Genomic DNA, 24,420 nt, shown 5'->3' on the forward strand with positions numbered 1-24,420 from the left:
TTAATACATCCTCAGTGAGATAATTTTTGGCCACTGGTTAGAAAATCTGTCAAGCAATCCACTACCACTGGCTTAAAAAGGTTAGTGCAACTAGTTTCTATTTCTGCAGTGGCTGCCAAGAGATTTACTGCACCTTTTTATCTAAGGGTCCAATACTCATGCAGACAGGCCAGAGAAACTCTAGGAAAAAGCCATCGTGCAACAGGTACTATGAGGACATAACTTCATTGGAAAATCCTGATGGTAAAGTGTCAGTGTGTCCCACCCACCCAAAAGGAAGCCATAAATTTCAGCTTAGGTGACTACTATGTTAGGCATTTCAGGCAGCTTTTTCAACCTTGGAGGTTTGGGCAACCTGCCAGTAATGAAGATGTATTAATGCTTAATGCAGCTTAATGTAATAGGTGTCATGTTCATAATTTACAGAAGCTCTTCCTAAAGCATTAAATTCATTTATACTCCTTAAAAGCTACTCAATCCTCAGGGCTAAGTTAGTTTGGTTGGTGGGAGGGGGCTCTTTTAGCATCAAATGATATATAAATTGTTAACATATCCAAACTCATCCATTAGTGTGTGTGAAAGCAATAAATGTGCCAAAGTAGCAATAACATGATCGAGGAAAGTCATTGTGGTCATTAGGGCTGAAAGGGTTTCATTTATGGCCCCAAAGAGAATGAAGGCTATAAAATAAACCTTGGGAGCCCTGGTGACCAGAAGGTTTGCCATATTATATTAAAATAAATATAAAACACCTTTCAGTTTCATAAATGGTTACATATTGTACCACCTGTTTCTTTGCTGCTTCTGTCCCTCTACTCTTCTCCGTGGCTGCCATGTTGGATTTAGAAAGGAACATAGGGCATGATGCAAGACACCAAGTACACTGAAGGACAACACCGATCACTCACATCTCTCCATGGCAAATCTGACATCCTGAAAGTTATGCTGTCATGCAGAAGGGCCATGCAAGACTGACAGTTTGAGACTTCGTAAGCTCTGAGATGCATTGTTTTGACAGCAGAGCTAGTGCAGATGTGAAAATATGTGCGCAGCCTCCACRCTGAAGACAGAGGCCATGGTACATTTCTGCCTCAGGATCTTCTATTTCATACCTTGGAGTCTGTTCTCATCAAAGGCAGGGAGCTATGTTTATGATAACAGGCATGTAACACCTGATAAGATCACTGAGCACCAGGAAAGCTCTCAAAGTACAACTATTGGGGGAAGAAGGCCATCTTTTCTTGTAACACAGGCCCTGATGCTGGAGATTTCCATGTGCTGCTATCAGAGATGCAGACTAGACAGTTATCACAACAGGCCAAAGCCCAAAGCCCGTATTTCAGTAAGTCTTTCCTGATGACAGCTGAAGCTTTGTGCAATTTTGGACCAATGACTAAACCACTGGGAACCCAGGTTTTGGCATTTTAGATGGCTAAGAAACAGTTTTCAGCCCTGAACTTGGACAACTATATTTAAAGTCCTCCTAGTGTCACAAGTCTCAGACTTCCCACAAACTACAGCATTACTTTTGTCCTGATGTAACTGTAGGTCATGCTAGGGAACATAGTTAACACTGAGTTAAGAGCTCTGTGTTGTTTTGCCTCCTCTTTTTTATTTTTTGAAGCAAGTGTTTTAAAAACTGAAACACCAAATTCTGCTCCTCCTAGTCCAGAGACTATGTTCAACTGGAGTCAGACAATTTGACATATATTACTGCTGAGAGCAGAGTTTGGCCTAACAGGTTCAAATTCAGAGAACTCAGCAGAGGACTCTGCTACCTGCTCTTTGGCTCCCTTGTCCTAAAAGGATGGGTGAACATCCCCTATATAAGGGATGAGCACCTTGCAATGAGGGACTGGTTAAGGACCCCAGCAGATTCCCAGCAAGACAGTACTGGTCTTCCCTTTTTGCCATTTGCCTTGAGAGGTTTGTCAGCATTTCCTGCTGGAACAGAAACCCATCTGCAACTCCCTGTTAGGAATCCACACTGACCTTTCTGTCAGGCTAAATCTTAGTAAACTGGTATGCACGTGTGTTACAGGTATACTGCAGAGCTGAAGCTGTACCTCCAGATGCACCACTATAAGATCAGAGAGTAAGTGTGTCTAACAACCTGTAATTAAGTCATGTCATGTAGCCAGATTCGACTTGGAGAAAAATGCCTACAGTAATTGCATTTAGTTCATCTTGTAGCATGGTCCCAATCATAACTGCTAATTCAATTGTACGTTCATTCTGCCAGCTCATTGCCATTAAGCACACATTTAATTACTTCAATAAAGGATTAATATGCAGCACACAAAAGAAAGGACATCATGCTGTGCCAAAGCACACAGCTGCCCCGCCATTTAGTGAGGAGATAAAGAAAGAATATCATTGGGCAGTATAATCCTGCTACAAATACATCATTATTAGATGAACATTCGGGACTTTTATTTTCATGCTTGTTATTCACCACTCAGCATACATATATTTCCTTGGCACCAGAAAGAGTCATAATGCGCAAGTGACAGCTCTGCCATTGTTGTCCCAGTGATGGCACTGCTAGCCCCCCTTCTTGCTCCCCCCATGCTTGTAAGGTTGCTCTTATCTCGTCTCCAGGCGAGGGCTTACAGCAGCTACATTACAACATCCCAAGATAAGGGGCCCTGCTTGACATTATTCCTGCCTGTGCTGCAAACAACTGACAAGCATGGCAAGTATAAAAAAAGAGCGAGAACAACAAAGGCTGTTGCCCCCCCGCCCAGTTCCCCCCACTCCACCTCAGAAGACAGCTCATCAATTCTCCAGGATGTACACAATCATTATTGTAGGGGAAACAAAGACCAGTGTCAATTGTGCAGTGTTATAAAGCAGTCCCTCAAATTAAAACCATGTACCTAACTGCATCTGATGGCAGAAGCTATTTAGCAGCGATATTTTTACCGAAAGGCAATGAAAAGCAATAACTGCTTTATTTAATGTATCTGTTCAATCCAGCTGCCTTGGATGGGCCTTAATAGAAGCTGTCGATCAATGTCAGAGCCTTTGAAATAACTGCAGCAGACTGCAATAAACACGAAGGAAAGATAACTAAAGCTACTGATCAGCCTCTTGTTACCTTCCTGCATCCAGAGATTTGTCATTTGTTTTCACTGCTTATAATAGCTGGGGGTTGATGATTATCATGTGAGCACGGGGCTGTGTGAGTGCAAGGAGAGGAATGAAGGGAGTTGAGGAGAGGCACAGATGGAAGAAAGTTCAGCTGGGACACTAGGAATTCAGAAGCTGAATTTCTGTAAGACACAAATTCATGCTTCTGCTATTTCAATTGCTGGACAGCTTAAAAATAATCTTACTTTTCTTGCTTGCTGGTTCATAAAGAAGTTCAAAAAAATAAAAGGAAGTATTATGGGGCAACCAACTCCTAGCTTACCCACAGCTACTCCACATCAGCAGAGCTCTTTTGCAGAGATTCCTCACCATAATTGACACTTATTTACTGATTCAAACAGACAGTAAAGCTGGTGACGTGGAAGCAGATGGTATGCAAGCAGCTGCCTTTTACGGGATAAGCTTGCACAAGTCAAACCCAGCACCCATATGTGAGAGATGCTGCAAAGCCTGCTTGCCTGATTTGCTGGACTCCAGAAAGCATTTCACAAAATCCACCTCTATGCTGAACTTGCATCTTGTCTTTGGCATGGTGTGGCAGGTACTTCTGCAAGAAGATCAGACACAGACAAAAGCCCACAACTGTTTCAACAAGGCAACTTTTGATGGCAACAGGAGGGAGCTGAGCAGATCCTGTTGCTCCAAGAGCATATTAACCCAAGCAAAATGACAATCTCCAGTCAGGCAAAGGCATATGGAATTTTCCTCAGCACTTCTGGTATGGAATTCCAATATGAGGCAAAGGCTTACACATCTGGTCACAGATATTTAGACAAGATGTAGTAAAGGGCCAATAGAACACCATAATGCAGGAATGCAATAGAAAACTGCTGGCTTAGAGCTCAACTCAGTCATAAGGGGTTTGAATGAATCTTTAAGGCAAGTTTTTGATTATCTAGTTTGCTATGCAATATTTTAAAGCTTGGTGTTGTGGCAGCATTCACAGAAGGAAAACTTCTGTGCTTAATTCAGCTCTAGAGATTCCATAGGCTGATCTTTGTTTTGTTTCAGGGAGCACTCTGTAGGGAGTTATAAAAAAATTCTAAAAAAATAAGAGATTCTTCCCTCTTTGCAATCTATAGATTTTACTGAAACACTCAAACCTAATAATTCTTTTAAATCCTACTTTAAACTTGATTTGGCAAGCATTTTTATGGGAAAGGTAGCAGTTCTCTTTGACCCTTTTCTAATGCCATATATATTAGCAGATAGCATACTACTTATTTTAGGTCATTCTTTATTCAGGTAGATTACAGCAGAAACTACTGTCTACATAGTCTACCTTTGGCTATACCATTCATTACATAAGGAGATTTTTCTAAAAGGTTTTGAAACTGATCTTACATACTTCAGAATTTCCACCCCATCCCCCCACTCCCCAGTCTTCCTTTACAGCTAGCATTATCTAAGATAAGCTTTATGCTTATCTTTAGGTTTATCTTTATGCATGCAGTTTAAGCTCTTTAGAGTCAATAACTAATTTAGACTAACATGTCAGTTACCACTGCAGTAAAAATGCACCCTTTTAAAATTAGTATGCCTTTAGTTTGCGTGCAGTTCCTTCTAGGTTTGTATCTGCACATGTTTGCATGCAGACATATGCTACAACATATACTCAATATACAGAAATCTTACTCCCTGAGTAGGTCTGCTGGCCTCCAAGGAATAACCTATACAATTTTTTTTATTACTGGAGCAACTGTGACAAGCATCCCAGTATGTTAGGCAAAAAAGTACTAGTTTACAGAAGACTATCAGCAGAATCTAGGCTGCAATATTTGCAGTATTTTCCTTTTCCCTGTGGTGTCCAAATACACACTATTAGAACCAAGTCTAAACCAAATTTCAATTAGTTATGGGTAAACTCTTAAAAGTTTACTTTGGGTCAGCATCCCAGCACAGGTCTAAAAATTCTCTTCAGGGGGGTTTTCTTGGTACTTCCTAAATTAAATTGTAGATTGTCTTTTCATCCCATCTTTTTCATTACACAGACCTCATCTAAGCATCTCACTAGAGTAGATTCTGAGGTCATAGGACAAAATGATGAAATACACACTCTCTCCTGTTTTACAGACAGAACTTAAACCAAGCAGGTAAGTTGGCTTATCCAGTGGCATAGAGAATCTGCAGCAAAATCTGACAACTCCTCAATGACAGTACAGTACACATCCCCAGAGTTTTTCTTCACCTTTGCCCAAGGCTATTCTTCCTTGGAATCTGGGTGAGATGTCTCTCCTCCCAGAGCCAACAGACCCAGCTCAGACCTTGCTGAAGTGCCCCAGATCAGGACACCGGCCCAGAAGCATACACTGACCTGGCTACCAGCTGTGCACCCCACATTGGTACAGCCGCTGGAACAGGATGGGCACTGTTATACGCAGATAGCTCACCTTATGCTACTGGAAAGGGCATGTGAAACTGGCCACAGGACAATATCTCTATATAAGGTTCACAGAAGTATGTAATTTAAGGGAGAATGCAACAAGAACAAAGTGCCACCAACAGCTTCAGAAACAGCATGTGTTTAAATGTCTCCTCATTTACTACTTACATCTGTGATATACTCTTACTAATTCTCTCAAAGCAGGGTGCCCTTTCCTTTCAGCTCAGCATTGTACTTTCTAATCAATCTTTCTTGATAACACATGCTTCATTTGTAACATGACATTTCTTAGCTTTTAAAAGAATTTTTTTCTTGCTCCTTGCTCTACAGAGGTAAAGGAAATGTGTAGCAGGAAGAGAGATGTAGGCTGGTATCTCAGTTTTCTAGATCAAAGCCTGCTCAGAGTTTGAGCAGCAAACTATACAAATAGTTCCACCTCTTTTCAAGGCAACCCCTTTCCATGGCTTCCAAGAAACCCTGAAGGACCACTGGACTTTGAGCATAATTACTATCCAACTCATACTAATTGCAATGTCCAATTCAGGCCATCTCATAGTCTCAGAAGTTACGATAAAAATTCCTGAAAATTATATTAGCAAGAAAACACAGGAAAAGGCAGTCCCTTGGGGCATACCAAAACACCCTGGACACAAAAGCCTGGTGTTAAAATACTATATTTTTAAGTGGAAAGTGTCTGACCTCAGCATTACTTTTAAGCTCTAGGAATCACACTGTCATTGCTCCCTTCTTGTAAGGGCTCTTGCAGCACGTGCAATGTAGCGGGGCTACTCCAAGGGCAGGCTTCAGCCCAGCCACAGCTCCCAGCATGTTCTGGCTGGACCTCCCCCAGGCTCCAGGGTCATGATGCCTCATGCATTTCCAAGCTACAGCTCACAGGGCTCCCCTGCTCCCTTGGGTGCAGGCACACTGGCTAGCAGCTGGGAAAACAACGTGCACATCCTCAGTGAGTGGACTGAGCCTACACCACCCAAAGCCTCCACAAATTAGATCCCAGGAGTTACCAGGCAAGCTTTGCTCAGTAAAAAATTTTGAGTAGTCTAGTCTATAAATAGCACATGCATTAGGAGTATAAGTGCAGCTATATTGCATCAGACCCAGGTCTGTCTAGTATCCTGTCTCCTACAGTAGTCCACAGCAGTTGTCTAGGCAATAGCATAAGAAAAAGATAAGCATGCAGAGGCTTTTCCCCAGAATATTCCCTCAACTTCTAGTAATACTTGGTTCAGCCATTTCCTGGACAAGGAGTGGTAACTATTTAAGAGGATAGGCTATTGGAGAGTGAAATTCAGACCCATCAAGTAAAACTTACAAAAGCACTTCAAGTAAGTAGCTTGCCAACCAATTTGTGTCCTTCAAAAATTAGCATTTAGAAAATTAGCCTCAATTATTCCATTGTATAGGACAGAAGTCTGGAAAAACTGGCTTTTCTGCCTGAATTCCAAGGTCCAAGGGTTTTATCCCATCCTGGCCATGTAAGAGCCCACAAATACACATCAGTAACAATAATTACATCAACCCTTTCCACTAACTGGTTCCTGTTGGATAGTTTTCCCAGTTTGGAGACTGGAAGCCTGTCATTTTCACTTGTTCTACTGTGCTCAAACATGTCCTGATGTCAAAACCTGAAGAAAACAGAGTGGAAGAAAAGGATCTCATTCCATACTGGGCCAGCATGGAAGGGCTGCAAGCCCCCAAAGGGAACTGACAACATGCTCCAGTGCCATGAAGCACATGCCCCAGTTGTGAGATCTCGGTTACTTCTATTCTCATTGTCTGAGAGATGAGTGGGAAGAATTACAACCCACCTTCCTAAGCCTGCAATCTGCACATCTCACTCATCAGGATGCAGAAATACAAGACACTCCAGTACTGATCTGGGCCACACCCTGCAATTAAGCTAATAACTCCAAACACTGTCAAGTTAAAGTCAGGGCTTGGGAACGCTGATGAAACATGCAGCTCGTGGCAGCAAGAGAACTGTCATCCCAGCATGTGCACTGCAGCAATACTCCACAGATATGCTCCAGGCACTTAAGTGTTTAACACAGGGCATCCAGTCTTTGCTCTACACTCAGATAATCACTGTTATCACTCTGAAAGAAAATGGAAATTGTACAGATTTCAACAAAAAGCCTATTACAAATTAATGGTGTGCAAAACACTGCAGGAAAACTACTTTGAGTCTCATCTTTATCTCCTATCTAGGGGCCAGATAGYTGCAGGCCAGCTGCATATTGCAATTGTGCTTGTGGAGTCAGTGTATGGAGAGTCAGCTACTGGACTATGAGGCCCCACTGTGGACTGGACAGCAGAGTTTAAAGTCTCTAGGCCATTAACTGAGAAACATGCACAGCTTCTATACAGTCCTACCTTCTCCTACCACTGAGCAGCCCATCATGCTTCCACTTCAGTCCTCATTTTAGAGAAATTAAAAGGGCAGGRAATATGCAGTTTAACACAGCTGCAAACATATTTTCACGGCAGCATGGCTCTTTAAGCCCAGGAGGACAACTTATTTCTAAGGTTTTGCCAAGTAGATAACAGAAGGAAAAGTCCCAGGAAAGATGTAATAGCAGCAGTTGGGTTGTGAGGCAATGTGGGAGAAGCAGTTCCTGTAGCTAAAGGAACGGGTGAATTTAAAGCTTAGAGACAGAGCAAATTATAGCCAGAGACATCTGAACAACTTCAGTTCTAAGAAGTGGGAAGTATTCTTCCCTCCCCCTTTTATTCCAGCTTTATACTTGTTCGCTTTCAAACCAAAAGCAAAAGAGACAACATGCAAATTTAATATTTCTTTAAAATAAGAACAAAGCTCTAGCAGGAGATTGAAAAAGCCACTAATGCATAGGTTTTCCTTAGCTGCCTGCAACTTGTTTTGCATAATAGCAACTGCCCTTCAAAACTGGTAGTAAGGTGTTTATAGTCCATCTAAAATCCTCTAGCATCAGCAATTACCCCCTTTAGTGCCAATCATCCAAAGAGTGTCTCTTGAGGATCTTCTGATCCATCCCTTTCTCCTGTAAGGAACATTCACATCTCCTTTCTCTCCTTAAAATCAAAACTATTATTTATCCGCTTATCTCCCACTATGATTTAGGCAGCCTCTTCTTTTTTGGCCCTCCTAGTCACTGAAAACTACCACCATTAAAACCATCTCCCTATGCACACACCAGCTAAATCCTCCCCTTCTTACTACCTGCCACAACACCGCATGAAAACTTTGCTTCACACCTTAGTTCTGCTCCTGTCCGCTCTTTTTGTGAGGATCCAACAGCAACATCAGCCTCGGTGTATTTCAGGGAATGCCTCTCATCCATGAAGGCATAGCCTAGTCTTTCAATAATCAGACTCTTCTGCCACTGGTTTTATGCCCTACCTATTGGCTCCTTTGAGAAAGTACTGTTTTCCCTTTTGTAAAGAGCCTCATGCTTTGATGGTGCTATTACTAACAGAAGTAACAAGACAGTCTGAGCCAGAACTCTGTTCCACTAGCATTTGCTGCAGCAGGTACCAGCGTACATACACTGGAAGCCAGATTTTGGCCTTAGCCATCATTTCAAGATATGCTTTGGGTTGGATGAAACTACAAAAAGGACTGCTGCAGGTGGAAGATCTTTTTTTTGGCAGCAGGACAAAAAATCTGGGAAGCAGCTTTAGCACAAGAATCAAAAAGTTTATTCAGGCACAACTGTTGAGGATGTCTCAGCTCCCCCAGCCTCTCTAAAAATGCTGCTGGCCATTCCTACCATATTACACAATGACTTTGTAATGTAGACAAATGTCTGCTAGAGATTAGCCTGAGCTCACTAACCTCATTTCCACTTGTGACCCAAACCTGAATTGATCCTAGTGTCTCAAGGGGTGAAAGGCTAGCATACTGCATTAACTTAAAGAAATGGAGATATTTTTCCAATTGTCTCTTGCCTGTTCAAGTCTCACTGCTTACATTCAGCCTCTATACCACATGTTGGCCCAGGCATTGCATAAATTGTTTTTGTTTTCCTGTTTTTCCACAAAGATTCATAGTCCAGCCTTTCCCATGTTCCATAGCATGATGAAGCTTTCCTGCATCCCTCAGTACGACAGAGCCATAAATGCAAGACAACATTTCTCTTCAGTCTGTCAAACGTTACACAGTACAAGCAATGCACAATACCTCTTAACACCTTTCATTCTACACGAGCAGCCAAAATACACTGATTAAGTATTGGAAGAAGCATTTCTACACCACATGCAGAGCAGAACATGTGTGCTCTGAGGAACAGGGTTTCTTTGTATCCTACACAGATGCTAGTTCCATGTAATCCTGTGTGGGTTTTCCTCCCTTCTAGAGGCTGGACTGCAGAGAAGTCGCAACTGCCTTCCATTTAATCAGGGTGTTTCATTAACCAAACCAATAAGTGCTCCTACTTCTGGATAAAAGATCCTGTCTAAAAAAAGAAATCCATCCAATATTCTTATGAAAGTCTGAGGTGCAGCTGTTCTTTGTAGAACTGCACAAGCACAAAAAATGAAGAGGCTATCACTAGAATCTATGCCTACTACTCATTACAATTTCTAGTTTTCTAAACCAGGAGTGGAAACTATACCACAAGACTTCAGAAAGCAACTATATGCACACACACGCTATGAACAGTTAATAAGCAAAAGACACTGACACTGCCTTGCAAGACTGGAAATCTAAACCCTTCACTATTCAAAATAAGTCAGGGACAAGTGTTTATATACATGCAGTAAAACTATTTAACATCTATACCTTTAGTTACCAAAAGCAGTAATACAGCATTCTGTATTAGGTCATGGAGTAAACATTCTGGTTCTGAATACTACAGTTTAAGAACCAGCTAGATCAGAGCTTTTACCCTACTAGATTATCTCACACTCACTAAACTCCCCTCCCCATTCCCCCCAGAGTTATGTTTCCTAGGTTTGGACTTCCCTTCCCAGTCAGGAGATTGCAGCTGGTCCAGGGAGGTCAGATAGAAGGTTGTGTTCATTCATGCTGTGCAGAGCTGCTCGCAGTTACCAGCCTCAGACACTTTAGCAAATTCAAGCTATTTTTCCACCTACCATGCATTATAGTTTTGTTACATTCACGCATTCTTAACACCAGTTGACCACTTATTTCATGCACCAGAGAAATCATTTTCAATGTACTAATATACTTGGTATTAATTCTGTGTAAAGAGTTCTGATACAAGACCAAGACACCAGAAGTATCTTGCAGAGAATCAGCTCTTTGTTGTATACAACATGAGCCTTTCTTTCAAGTTTTTACTGAATTCCATTTCTTTAGTCTAGCTGTTCCCCACACTGTGGTATGGAATACATGACAGTGGAGAAGAACTAATTGGCCTAATAACTGAACTCAAGGGCTTAATTTCATCTTCAAAAATGGAGAGCCTTTCCTTGAAAAACTTCAAGAGAAAATCCTCAAGATGATTACGTATACATGTATTTGGCTAGATATGTTTGAGGTACAACACCAGCTTTATTCATTCATGGGGTACAAACTGATTACCTAGACTGCAGAGCAGTGTAACTACAAATCATATAGAACCCAATTTTAGTATGTTTTTTCTTTTCTTTTTTTTTTTTTTTAAGAGACAGTGGCTAAGAGCAGAGATTCAATATTGAATTCCTATGTTATTATTTGGGCACATGACTTGATAATGAAGTTTTTTGAAGGGTAAGACAGCATTTCAAAATGATGTCAGCGCTTGTCTTGAATTCCTGGGCAACTTAGATATACAGCTTCACATCCCAGTGTTGGAATCAGTGCTCCAGGACTGTGCCTGCAAAGCCGATGTTATAATCAGAGTCTGAATACCAGGTGTATTCCCTAAACTTTGCAGCAAGTAGGATCTAAACCACATCAATACAACAATGTGTAACTACTCATAAGAGGAAAAACTCATCCAAGGCTGTAAAACAATTGTGTAATAGCGGTTTGCTAGAAGGACTGTGAAAGTTGTTATTAAGAAGAGACTATGGGCTATTTAAACTATTAAGTTTGTAGATATCCTGCGCTGGCAACCGTGTGAAACAATTCCCATTTCTACTTTTGTTTTCACGTTGCTTGGTCTTTTCATGATATTTACTGTAATCAGACCTGCACACTCAAGAGTTTGCTGCAATTGTTGCTTCAAGACCAACAGGCATTTCTACTTCTAAACAGTCTGTTGCTTAATACTATTGCAGATGTTCAGTGAGCAAAATCAGTTTACCCAAAAGAGCGTATGAATAAGCTTATTCATAGAAAACATTCACTTGTCTAATCTCTAGTTTTAGAAGTCTTATGAATGCTTCTAGCAGAATAAACTTTGCAGTCCAGAGTTGCATTTTGTGAAGTTGTTGGCAGAAATGCTCATCTAGCAGATTGCAGCTAGTCTTGTCTCAACATTACCTCAAAGAAGCTAGTCACTTTCTATGCAAAATTGTTGAAAGAGCACCGTTCAAATCAAACGTTTTCCCCATTTTCAAACAATCAGACTGAACCTGTAGGATAACCACCTAGTTATGGTCTTGGTTTCACCTCTTGCAAAACAGTTTGTTGACTTACAGTGTAATCTTGCAACACTCCTACACATTGCTGCAAGACTCCTGTACCTTAGTAATGCCACTTCTCGTAGCATGTTTGTTCCTATTCACAGCTTACTAGTCTGCTCAGCTGCTGAGTCTGTGATACACCAAGTAGAGGAGCCACATGGACACCTATCAGTGACAGCATGGGCTCAGACACAGGTACACAGTTGGAAGAGACTGGAATCTCCGCAGAGCAACAGCACCCCTCCTCATCACACAGCCAAAACAAGAAATCTCACAGTGGAAGGATACGTATCCCACAGTAGACTTCATAAAGGCTCTGGGACCGAAACACTCCTTATAGCAAGGCTTTGGGAACAGGCAGGCTACTCATACGAGAAATATACTTGTGACTCTAAAACGGAGGTTTGTAATGCTTGAAAGAGAAGTGAAGAAACTGGTATTGTGCCTCATAGGACTGCTCCATCATTCATACTCACGTGCTAAGATTTGTCCAAGTCCAGATGGTTACTGGAGGATGTATGTGACAGGTGCTGAACAAGGAAATGGGTAATCCTTAACAAATCTAGACACCATCACAAGTGCCAGAGGAGCCAATGCCTTTATTCCCTCTTGTTGGTTATGATTAGCCAGCTTTCTTAATGTCTAGGCCCACTGCAGCTCATCAGTCAAGTTTATTCTAAGTTAGCAGCACCTACCCAACCAAATAGGGTAAGACAAAGCATGTCAAGGGAAACTTAGGAGAATGCAGGAATACAAAGGTGTGAACGTGCCTGCAGAGTAATAATTAAATCTAGGCTAGTAAAAGGCTATGCCAAGTCTAAATGAGTGAAAATAAACAACATAGAATGAAATTCCATTTATTGCCCTCCCCTTTCTAATCAGCCACCTTTGTAAATAAAGGCAGCTGAGGTAAACAGATTAGGAAGTTCTCCAGAGTCTGGTAAGAAAGCCATGGAAGAGTCAGGAACTGCACACAGCTCTGAATCCCTCTGTACTACCTTAACAACAAGCTCCCTCTCAACAGGGCTTTTACCAAGTCATTTACAGTATGACCCCCAACAGCAAAGTATCTAAATACCTACACAGCTAGTGGTACATTCTAGGACTGTGTATTGCAACCCAGGACACCATATTTTGTGGTAAAACCAGTCATCTTTGCCAGCCTGAGTTAGTAACAAGGATAAACACTGTCCAAACTGCACAATGAGTACTAGATATGTTATATGCAATCACATCTGCTTTCTACAGAATATTAAATTTTGGGGCATTTATCTCAGAGGGCTAGGAGAAAACACAGCACACTGACAGACAAGAGGCCTGGGCCAATTTTGCCTATCTGCTAATCTGTATACAGCTTATTTAAGCAAGAGGATATATACCTGCAATTTCATTTTCTGTTTTTTCCTCATAAAACTTTCACATGCCCAAGATTACTCTGCACAAGAGTCTCTGCATTTAGACTTCACTGTGCATGTATTAAAAGCCAACAAATCAAGGATATTAGACAAAGAATGATAATATAAATTTAGCTGTACCTCTGGAGATGTAAGTAGAGTACTCCCAAGGGGTGAACTAAGAATAGCAAAGAGCTTGGCTAGGGTTATTGTCTTTAATGGACAAAATTGAATTGACCGCACAATGTCTGTAGTTAATGGCAAAAGTAAATTAATTTACAGCAAATGACACCATAGTATGGTCAAAAAAATGGTATGATCAGCTACTGACAACTCAATGACAGACTGACCACAGGATTTCACTCATGCAAGGACAGTCATTTAGGGAGTCCCAAAACTGCAGGAAAGCAAGAACACAGGATGGAAGTGGATCCCTCTTCAGGGAAAACAGCAATATCCAAAGCTGCCAACATACCAAGTTTTGTGTATTTTGTTGAAATCTTACCTAAAAAACAAAACACTGACTTCCACAAAAGTCAGAGCTCCTGTTTCTCTCTGTTGCACTTTGCTATTCAGTTTTCAGAACCCTTTTTTGCTTTACCATATAGAGGTGTACAAACCCATCAAAAAAAGTTTCCACTCCTTTAATTGAGGAGTGCATGATCATATGTAATTAAAATAGGCTGCAAATAGCAACACCACATTTAAAGTTGCCTGATGAGTTCGATTGATAGAATTTTGAATCCAAAGCAACCTGTTAACTAAACTGTAACACTCACTGAAGTGTTTTATGTGAAATCTGTGGTCTGTTTAAGCAGTGCAAGAAACTGGGGGTTGTTTTTGAATAAAAGCCTCTTATAATGATGGTCTCAAATGCTCAATGTGCCATCACACCTCCATGAGCCTTTAAGCTAAATTCATCCAGCTAGACCCATGCTCTTATATTAGTTTCCCATTACTTCTGCAGTTTGAAGGGTTCAAAATACTTTAAGATGATGCCCATTGAATTCTTTCCTTCAACTGACATGAGTACTGTCACACGGGGCCTATTCTGCCAGTGAAATCTCCGAGGGAGAAGTCGGAGAGTACTGCATATAAGCAATGAGGCAGCTGAAGTGGGCTTTGCACGCTGCSCACCACAAGAGATATGCCTCCACATAGGCATCTTTGCTCTGATTTGCTAGTGCAGGCTGCCAGTTGTAACTTTGATCTCAGAAAAAGCAAAATGTGAAGGTGCAGAATAGGTGGGAGAACTAGAGGGAGCTGACAGTTAAAAATTTTCAGGAATTAGATGAGATTACATTTAAGGTCTTGCAAAAGGAGGGTCCCTCTGAATTGCTGAGAATTAAAGGTACTTCACTAGCAGTGGTTAAAATCTCTCTCATTTTAAGAAAAAAGCCATGAAATGTTCTTTCATCCCATAGTGTTTGCTTTTCCTCATATACTCTAGAATTTTATTATTGCTTTTTTTTAATTTCTATTTGATCTTATCATCTTATGCCTAGGAGCTAATTTTTGCATACCCTGGCAGAAGAAAATAATGTACTTCTAGGTTGCAAACTTGGCACCATAGTTTCATTTGTAAAACAAGTGATTTACAGAGCATGTAGATTTGGCCATAGAAGCTTCACTTTATGTTTAAAAAGAGTCACTTCTCTTTTACAGGAGAGTTATGCACACACAGGGTTGAAGCTCCACACTCAGCATAACCACCAGCTTTTATTAATCTCCACATACACTGCCCATATCTCCAGGCCCTACTACATAGAACACAGGAGCTGTTATCACTTTAGATGAAGTCACTAAAATAAGAGAAAAGCCATCAGAAATAAACTTGGTACCCATAGCCCTTGCTGAGTCTTTACCTACTAGATCACCTTGGAAAGTCACTTAAGGCACCCAGGGAAGCTGAAGTAGCCTTCTAGCTTTAATGTCTAATACCTTGTTCCAGCCACTACAACGGTTGAGGAACGTAGTTAGTGTCAAAGATTTAATGCTTTTTCACATTAGTGATGTCAGTGCAAAATGGCCATCTTCTCCGAATAATTTATCTCCCCACTGCATAATTTTCTTATCTCTTTTTCCCTTTTGGCTTTTTACTGTAGATGGGAAGGCAAGTGGCTGTTAGTCCTCGAAAATCCTATGGAGCATCCTTCCCATCAATCAATTAAAAAACACTTACCTTACACTCAACATGATTTATTTCTTGTTAATACAATTGTCTCACTATATCCTTCTATTATTATACCCTTAATTCCATTAGCCATTCACTTAATGCTCTCTTTAAAGCTGACCCCAGTCTGGAGAGAAGAGAAAAGAAAGTTCGTCTAATAGTGGCAATACCAATAAAATTTTGAAGTTCTTCTCTTAAAATCCTGTAGGTCACTGAAAAGACAGGTCCAGAACATATCCTACTTGCTCTACAGGAGAATATTTATTTTTCATACATTTTTAACTAAATGGCTTGTTGGCTCCAAGCTATTTGTATTTTCATATTTCATGATCTCCTGTACTGTTCTGACACAGCAACTTTGGCAGAGAAGGAAACCATTTACCCATTCCTCCTCTAGCAAATGCAACACTGGTCTGCAGAAAGGTGAGGATAACAGAGAACCTCGTCACAGCTTTCATGGCAGAACGCCTGGTCATATACTCCAGGGAGCCAAAATACCCATTAAAATTGTCATGATTGTTGGCTGAGAAAGGAACATCAGCATATTCCTCAGGTAAAGTTAGAACCTGTCATCCTACCAATAACCAGGGCACAACCAGTTAAAAGGCAATTAATTTGCAGCTGAGAGGACACTTTTATACAATGCTTAACTACAAAATTCTTGCTATGTGAGATTAAGCTTACCAGAGTACATTGCTTATGTGACCAACAGCATCCTCAGTTAGATAAAGTTCAAAGCTTCTTAAGAGATACATAACCATGGGATACATCTAGGGCRTGAAATAGTTGCCCATTGCTTAACTTCAGAAGAAAATTTCATTGATATGAGGTTGCTAGTTTCCTTTTCTGACAACTCCCCCAGTGATTTTCTACATCTTAATGGAGACTCAGCAAAGCCTATCTTCCTGAGCAGAGAAGAGTCAGCAAGAACTACTAGACCAGTCCTGAAGGCCATTCCGATTGCTTACTGCTGCCCTAAGTTCCACTACAGAAACAACTCCCTCGTGAAAATCATGTTTTATACCTAATATTTTTCTAAAAATATTTAGATTTGTAGTGATCATTGTACAGACACAAGACCACTTAACAGATTACATTGATAACATAAGTAACATCACTGTGTAACTAATGAGATTCAAGACCATAACTGATATGCATGTGTATTTACATACACACACTCTGAACTTAATAGTGTGCATCACTGCCATATACATTCCCACAGAATAGCAATGTCTAGCTGGTAACATCCAGACTCCTTCATCCAGTACCATTGATAAATGATCTCAAAGTTCACCACACTAATGACATCAGCCACAATTTCTGCTTCCTAAGCAGTACCTTCTCAAAGCAGAAGGCAGACAACCTTTTCTCATGATGAATCGCCACCTTAGCAGTGGTCCACATGTTGCACCAAGCTGCTTAAGGAAGGCTCTCGTATGCTAAACAAGATACAGCAATATGAGCAGTTCGTAGTTCGTGACAGAATCAGACTAGAAATCTCACAAATACTGTGTTCAGTCTGCTGACTGGCACTAGGCACGATCAAAGGTTGAGGGGCCTTCAGGATAACATCCATCAGGAAGATCTTAAACAGTAATTCTTGCATGTTTGTTATTTCTGGATAATGCTTTAACATCTTCCAGACAATTATTCTTTCTTGTGTTTCTGGACTCTCTCCCCTGTTTTTAACTAGAGGAATGTTACCATGACTATAAAATATTTTCTACCTTCCTCTGCACACAATCTCCTATAGAGATTGATCTGACCTATAGAATTGTTTCCATGCCACTGATGCCAATAGGGACCAGGATCTCCTGGATCTCAGATTTTGGCCCCATCCCTTCAGGTAGTAGCCCAATGACAGGTTTGGATTGCTGAATCTTCCCTAAGCCAGCTGGGTGTTGGACCTTCATTCATATCATTGCCACAAAAATCCAAGCAGTTGTTTGCAAGCTGCACAGATTACAGCTTTATTTTCTCTTTTCTCTGTATGCAGCAAGGGATGTGATGTTTCATGCATTCAAAGACAGAGTATGCATTCTAAGAGCTCAGCTGAATCCAAGTCCACAGGATGGAATGGGATAAGATAATTAATGCTCCTATCTCGAGGGGCCCTAACCAATCGTTAGTTTAGGAGTATCTAGAGATTGAGCCATGGTGTCAACTCTTGCCTGTCTCTAAGATACTGTGCAAAACCAAGGGAATGGAAAGATGCCTCTTTCCATGGAGATTCCAGTGGAAAGCTCCAGAGCACATCCGCACAAGTCCCTCACAGACTATCACAAGACAAGCCATCTTCTGAGAAGCATGACATTCTCAAGCAAGGTCTGGACTGAAAGGTTCATCCTCTTTATTCTGAATTTTTTGCTTCATCTGCACCAGCAGACAGTTAACTAGCCTCACAAGTAGACATGTATAGGTTTTGGTTATTGCTGTCAGGTTTTGTCATGTGATTTTTTTCACCATCATGATTGTTTTCAGAGGTACAAGAAAGGAAACAACTTTTCTTGGTTTAGGGTAGTGCTTACTGCATATTTAGGAGCTTTCAAAAGTAATAAAACAAGGAGAAGCAAGGGTCATTTCGAAACACATGCAAAAGCTTCAAGGCATTTTAAACAACTTCTAAACAGGCCATACAATATGCAAATACCTTGCCACAAAACTTCCATTAGCACTGTAGTTAAACAGCTGAATCCTACATGTTACACTGGATATTCTTTACCTTGGAGTTGTCTCCTCATCCTCCTGAGGAAATTCCTTATTGTAACAGCCTATTTCATGAAAGCTACTAACGGTGGAAAGGAGTACATGAAACATATCTTGTGTGGCAGTCCTGGAGGTGCATTCAGCTACACTTGGTTGGCATGTTAGGCAGCAGCAAAGTGGTCACAAAATAAATAGCATTCCAATTTGTTATCGGTTTACTTTCAAACTTAATAAATGACCCTAGTGTTGATAACTACCAAGTTTCTACCCAAATAAAACCTTGACACTTCATAAATATCAGATAGAGCTAGATCTACACATGTCCCATTCTCCCCAGTATTTATAAATATATACCTTTAACACTGAATCTTCTGTTAGGAAATGTCATTTTGGTCATACCCAGATGTTTGATTTTAAACATGAATCTTTCCTGCTTTGACTAATTCAAACAAACACCCCTCTTACTGTAGGCCCCACACAAACAAAGTTCTACCACACGCATTCTTTTTAGAGCTAGAAGTTACAGAAATAAGAGGTGAGAAATCAATCCCAAGGGTCATCTGATCACTCAACTGGCCTCTATCACAGAGAAATGCTATGCTGGCCAGACCAGCACATCTACATCATCAGAGAAGGTATCAGCTACATCAATAAGGAGATGAATTCTCATCTAACAGATCACAGAGGAATATTTTCTGTAACCAAATTTTCCTTTGCTCTATTTAATCTTGTTATTTCTTGGAGTACGTAGAGCAGTTATTCCTTGTCCTAGATGTTTATAGCACATCCTTGTGTTACACTTATAAGCTTTGGCCACATCCACTCCAGTTCATTGCCCCATGATCTGCTTCAGTTTGATACCTAGCTTATGTTAGAATTACTCCTGCTTTTGTTTTAGTTAGTCCAGGAGGAAAGATAAAGTTTAAAACCACACATCTGTATATGACTAGAGGGACATTTGTTAGAGTAGACAAACTCATGAAGGTTACACGATGTGAAGGCCATTTCCTATTTGCCATTGTTTCTTTCAGATGCAAAGCTTCACTGATTTCTTTCTATAATGAAAGGTTACCTTCTGGCCATTATTAAAGATCAGGTCTTACAGGCTAAGATATGTGGAAACTGGACTGATCTTTGTACAGTTTGCCTATGGTGCTTTATTGTTTAGACTAAACTTTTTTCAGTGGGGGAAAGACTTAGATGTGTAGTAAAGAGGGGGAAAAAAGTATAGAAAAATGCAGTAGTTTCTTTCTACACAATATGAGGCTTTCCTGTGCTATCACAGTGAAATGAAAAGGCATTTCTTCTACCCCTGATAAGTCATAACATTTAAACCACAGAGCTAGCCATGAAATCCTATGCATCATTTACATCTTTGATGCTGAACTGACTTCACAGTAAGAATGTCTTGGCAGGACTACAGCACCTGCTGTCAAAGGGAAACACTGATTACAGTTTTCTTTAAAGAGTTGTTCTTGTCCACTTTCATTAAGCTGAGGTATGATAATCGCCGAGTTAAAGTTCTAATGAGTAATTACTCCTGCAGTGGGGTTAGAGAACCACTACTCAAAAACCTCATTAAGATCCTTATGTATTTCTGCATTTCCCTTTCAGCTATTATTGATTACAATGATGTGTGTATAAATATATGCTTTCCTCCTTGATGATCATCCCTATTTCTCCTGGCCAATACATTCAGTAAGGCCACAGTTCAATGCTTTTGAGGCCACAACGGCCTCCATGGGAATTAAGTCTGACGTCAGAAATACTGACTTGCGGCTTCAGTGAATGAATTAAAAAGGAAAATCATGCTGAATATCATCAAGAGAGCTCCTACATTCACACACAGCCAGTGGCAACCAATTTAATACAAAAGGAGATAAGGACCTCGCTTCAAATAGAACTCAGTAAAATTAATTTTGACAGCGAACAAAACCATTTGAGACAGGTCCTTTTGCTGTTGCTTTAAAAGGCAAAAAAAGCACAGCGTGTTTGTATGTAGAGTGCTGTTTCTTGCTCAGGATGTCTTTATGTTTGAGGGGGGGAATCTCCTGACCACTGGGAGAAGCCGTTAGGCTGCAGGTGAACTGAGCAAAAGTTAATAGGGTCAAAACCTATAGATACACTCCCAGGGAGACAGTCTTGCTTTCTGAAGCTAAATGTATTCCAAGGTTATATAGTTAGCCATCCTAAATAGAAATATCAGCTAGTACCAGGTTCATTTCCAGTTGTCTTAATATAAACTAGGGTTCTTGGAACAAAAGCAGGTCCTGGATTTGTCTCAGTTATCAGCTTTACTCACAGAAGACTGGGATAGAGATGCCAGCGTCACCCACCTACTTTGGAAAGCAACGCCTGGTCTAGCGCATCTCCAAAGGCCGAAGTATTAGGAGTAAAGCAAACGGCCACCGAAGTTTAACAATTTTATATCATAATAGCAGCTGCTGTGCATTGCTCTAGATAAACACCTCTGCAGATTAATGAGTGGCTCAGAAAGAAGAAATTTTATTTAGCTCTCCTCAGCCTGACAAGGTGACAATGCATGCTCATGCTGCCGTTGCAGCAAAAGGGAGAAGAAAAAAGCCATGATGTTTAGGAGCTGGAAGAGAACACAGATGTCCAAACTTGAAGAACAGGAAGAACTATGTAACAAGCAGGGGAAGTCCAAAGACTTGAGAAGCCCCTCAGACAACCTCAAACTCTTAGAAGACCCATGTATCTGTAAATCTAAGCAGCCTCTTCCTGTTGGTTTCAGATAATTTAGATAACTTACAAAAGTTCCTTAAGGCTTTTTTGGCCTTCCCATCCTTTCTTTAGGGCAGAGGTAAGGGATTACACTAGATTCCTGCTGAGAAACAGGGGAAATAACTAAGCAGTGGGAAGGTAAGCCCTGCCTTCATGCCAGAGCATCAGGGGGTTGAAGCAAGGGCTGCACAGGTAGCAATCTTACCTTGTTTTTGTGTTGAAATAAGGACTCTGGCAGTATTAGACATTAAGAAACTCAGCATCTCATCTTCCCAAGATGACCAACATACCCTCATTCACACAGAACAAAACACTATGGGTTTAATATGCTCCAGTCACTAGCGTTCAAGATCCGCTCCCAATCTGAAAGGACAGAAAGGCTCAGCTTGAAGTATTGTCTGGAGTCAAAACATCATCTGGAAAGGTCTTCTCCCCATCCATTAACCCTCCAGAGCAGCTCAATAATATATATTATGAATGGGTGTCCCTGTGAGGCACGTAAGAAAGTGTACTTCTGCTTTATCTATTCTTTGCATAGTCAAAGGCATCCAGTGTCAGAACAAAACAGGCTGAAATCCTCCACAAGCTGAACACTCTTTCCAAAGGCTGTCAGTTTAGACAACAGCTGAGCAAGGAAACAGCTGCAGTGTTAGTGAAACACCACAGGAGTAGTCATGTGATTTTTCACTTTGCAGAGAGATTGAGTCAAATTGTGAGTACAAAAGACAAACCTTGAGATTAAGTGAAACCTGGTAAATACACAATTATTCAGTGTGTCTTCATAATAAATGTAGCTGCAGTCAGTGAGCTCAGGCTTAGGGCACTACGTTGTTGATGAAGGGGATATCAGAGAAAGGGGTCAGTTCAGTAGTGATGAATCTTTATTTCACCAGTGCTAAGCTAGAATCCAGATATGCTGTATCCAGGGGACAGAGGTAGAAGGGATGAGTTAAGAACAAGAAAAGCACTAGAGAATCCAGGTGGCAACATAGGCTTCCATAGATCACTCAGCTTCTTGGTCTTCTGCATTCAGATGGCAACATTCCCCTGTGGAGAGCTATGATCACACTGGTGAATTAAATTCATCTCATGGAAAGGCTCTTTAAGTTCACCTACTATCTTATTGTATGATCAGTAAGAATGTTTTTATTTGGTACTATGACCTCAAATGACTCTTCATTAAAAATTTAAACTATTTCAGAAAGATAAATATTAAAGCACTGCTGGATAGTCAGATATCATACCTTAAACAAAAAGTCAGAATGTTTGTTATTCAGACACAGACAACATGAGAAGCATTTCAGAGCAGACTGTTCAAGACCCAAACAAAGCAATTTAACTTGCACAAGTTTAAGAACAGAAAGATACAACATGCTCAATGGCATTGAAGCGTTATTGCCACTCAGTAGCAGGAATTAAGTACAGCTAGTCTATGACACTTTACAGACATACTTGCTCCCTAGTGAGATCCCCATGTATACACATACTTATCTTTTCCAAAGAAGATGAAAGCAAAATGCCACAGCCATAGTATTTACAAGCAGATAAACAATGTTCTCTAACATAGAGGTTGGGGGGGGTTCTACTTCATCCAAAAACTATAGAAGTCTGAGATCTTAGTGTCTCACACACCCTTTGAAATGTCTAAAACATGCTGGTTTTGCTCCTGCTGGATATATGTTACAGCTCACCCAGTAAGTTGGTTTCAGCACTATTTATAAGGATATCCATAGAAAACTCCACATAAGCAGAAGCTGCTAAAGAAACAAGCACCGAATTTGAAGGGGAAGTAGGCTGTTCAGTAGAAGCCATCAGTTCATGAGCCATCCCACAGGAGGTAATCTATTTTGATCTAACATAAGAATTAGTAATTCAGTCCCAAATCACTCAATATCACTAATTTGCAACTTCTGAGTATATATTCAAAAAGAGACATGAGGGTTCAAACAAGTTATTTTCCTTTAGCTTTGATTTTTTCTGCACCTAGGGAGGAATAACTCCATGCACCAGTACAGGCTGGGGGCTGACCTGCTGGAAAGCAGCTCTGCGGAGAAGGACCTGGGAGTGCTGGTGGACACCAAGTTAAGCGTGAGCCAGCAATGCACCCTTGTGGCCAAGAAGGCCAATGGTATCCTGGGGTGCATCAGGAAGAGTGTTGCCAGCAGGTCGAGGGAGGTGATCCTCCCCGTCTACTCAGCCCTGCTGAGGCCACATCTGGAGTGCTGTGTCCAGTTCTGGGCTCTCCAGTACAAGAGGGATGTGGCACTACTGGAGAGAGTCCAGCGAAGGGCTGCAAAGATGATAAGGGGACTGGAGCATCTCTCCTATGAAGAAAGGCTGAGAGAGCTGGGCCTGTTTAACCTGGTGAAGAGAAGACTGAGAGGAGATCTTATTAATGTGTACAAATATCTAAAAGGAGAGTGTAAAGTGGATGGAGCCTGACTCTTTTCAGTGGTGCCCAGCAACAGGCACAAACTGAAACACAGGAAGTTCCATCTGAACATGAGGAAAAACTTCTTCACTGTGAGGATGACAGAGCACCGGAACAGGTTGCCCAAAGAGGTTGTGGAGCCTCCTTCTCTGGAGATATTCAAAACCCGCCTGGATGCAATCCTGTACAATGTGCTCTAGGTGACCCTGCTTGAGTAGGGGGGGTTGGACTAGATGATCTCCAGAAGTCCCTTCCAATCTCAACCATTCTGTGATTTAGTGATTTTCAAGGCCTGGAAGTAACAATCATGTAATTTTCAGCCTTCAAAAAGACACCCACAACAAGATGTAGAAGGCTATCACTTCTTCAAAAATGAAGACTCAGTTTAAGGCTGTTCTTTAAATCCACGCTTTTCCTTTGGCTTTAGTGAACACCTCCAGTGTTAGGAAATCATGATAGGACACCAAAACTTGCAATATCTGGAATTAAACAAAAAAATCACTTTTTCAAAATCAAATCAGTTTTAACAGCACTATGAATGGACACTGCCTCCAGACTCTTTCAAATAGATCCAAAGTAACCAATAATATAAGCAACAAAATAGGAGAAAACTTCTGTGCATAACATTTTCTCCCTGTGCAACATCCCACTATGCATAACTATTTCTGGCCTTTCCTAAACAGGAGAGAAAGTTCAAAGCTACAAGGGAGGGAGGCAGAGCAAATTTCCTAACAGGGAAGTTGTTTGTTTAATGGGGTGGGGAATTCTTCACTTTGGACAAAAATTGTTCAAGTACCTCTGAAAGCTTACTAGATCTTAAGAGTCCTTTGCAAAGTTGCACACAGCTGAGTGGGCCTGCCTGCTC

The sequence above is a fragment of the Apteryx rowi genome, unplaced genomic scaffold, assembly GCF_003343035.1.
Source record: "Apteryx rowi isolate R43461 unplaced genomic scaffold, aptRow1 scaffold_401, whole genome shotgun sequence".
NCBI lineage: Eukaryota > Metazoa > Chordata > Aves > Apterygiformes > Apterygidae > Apteryx > Apteryx rowi.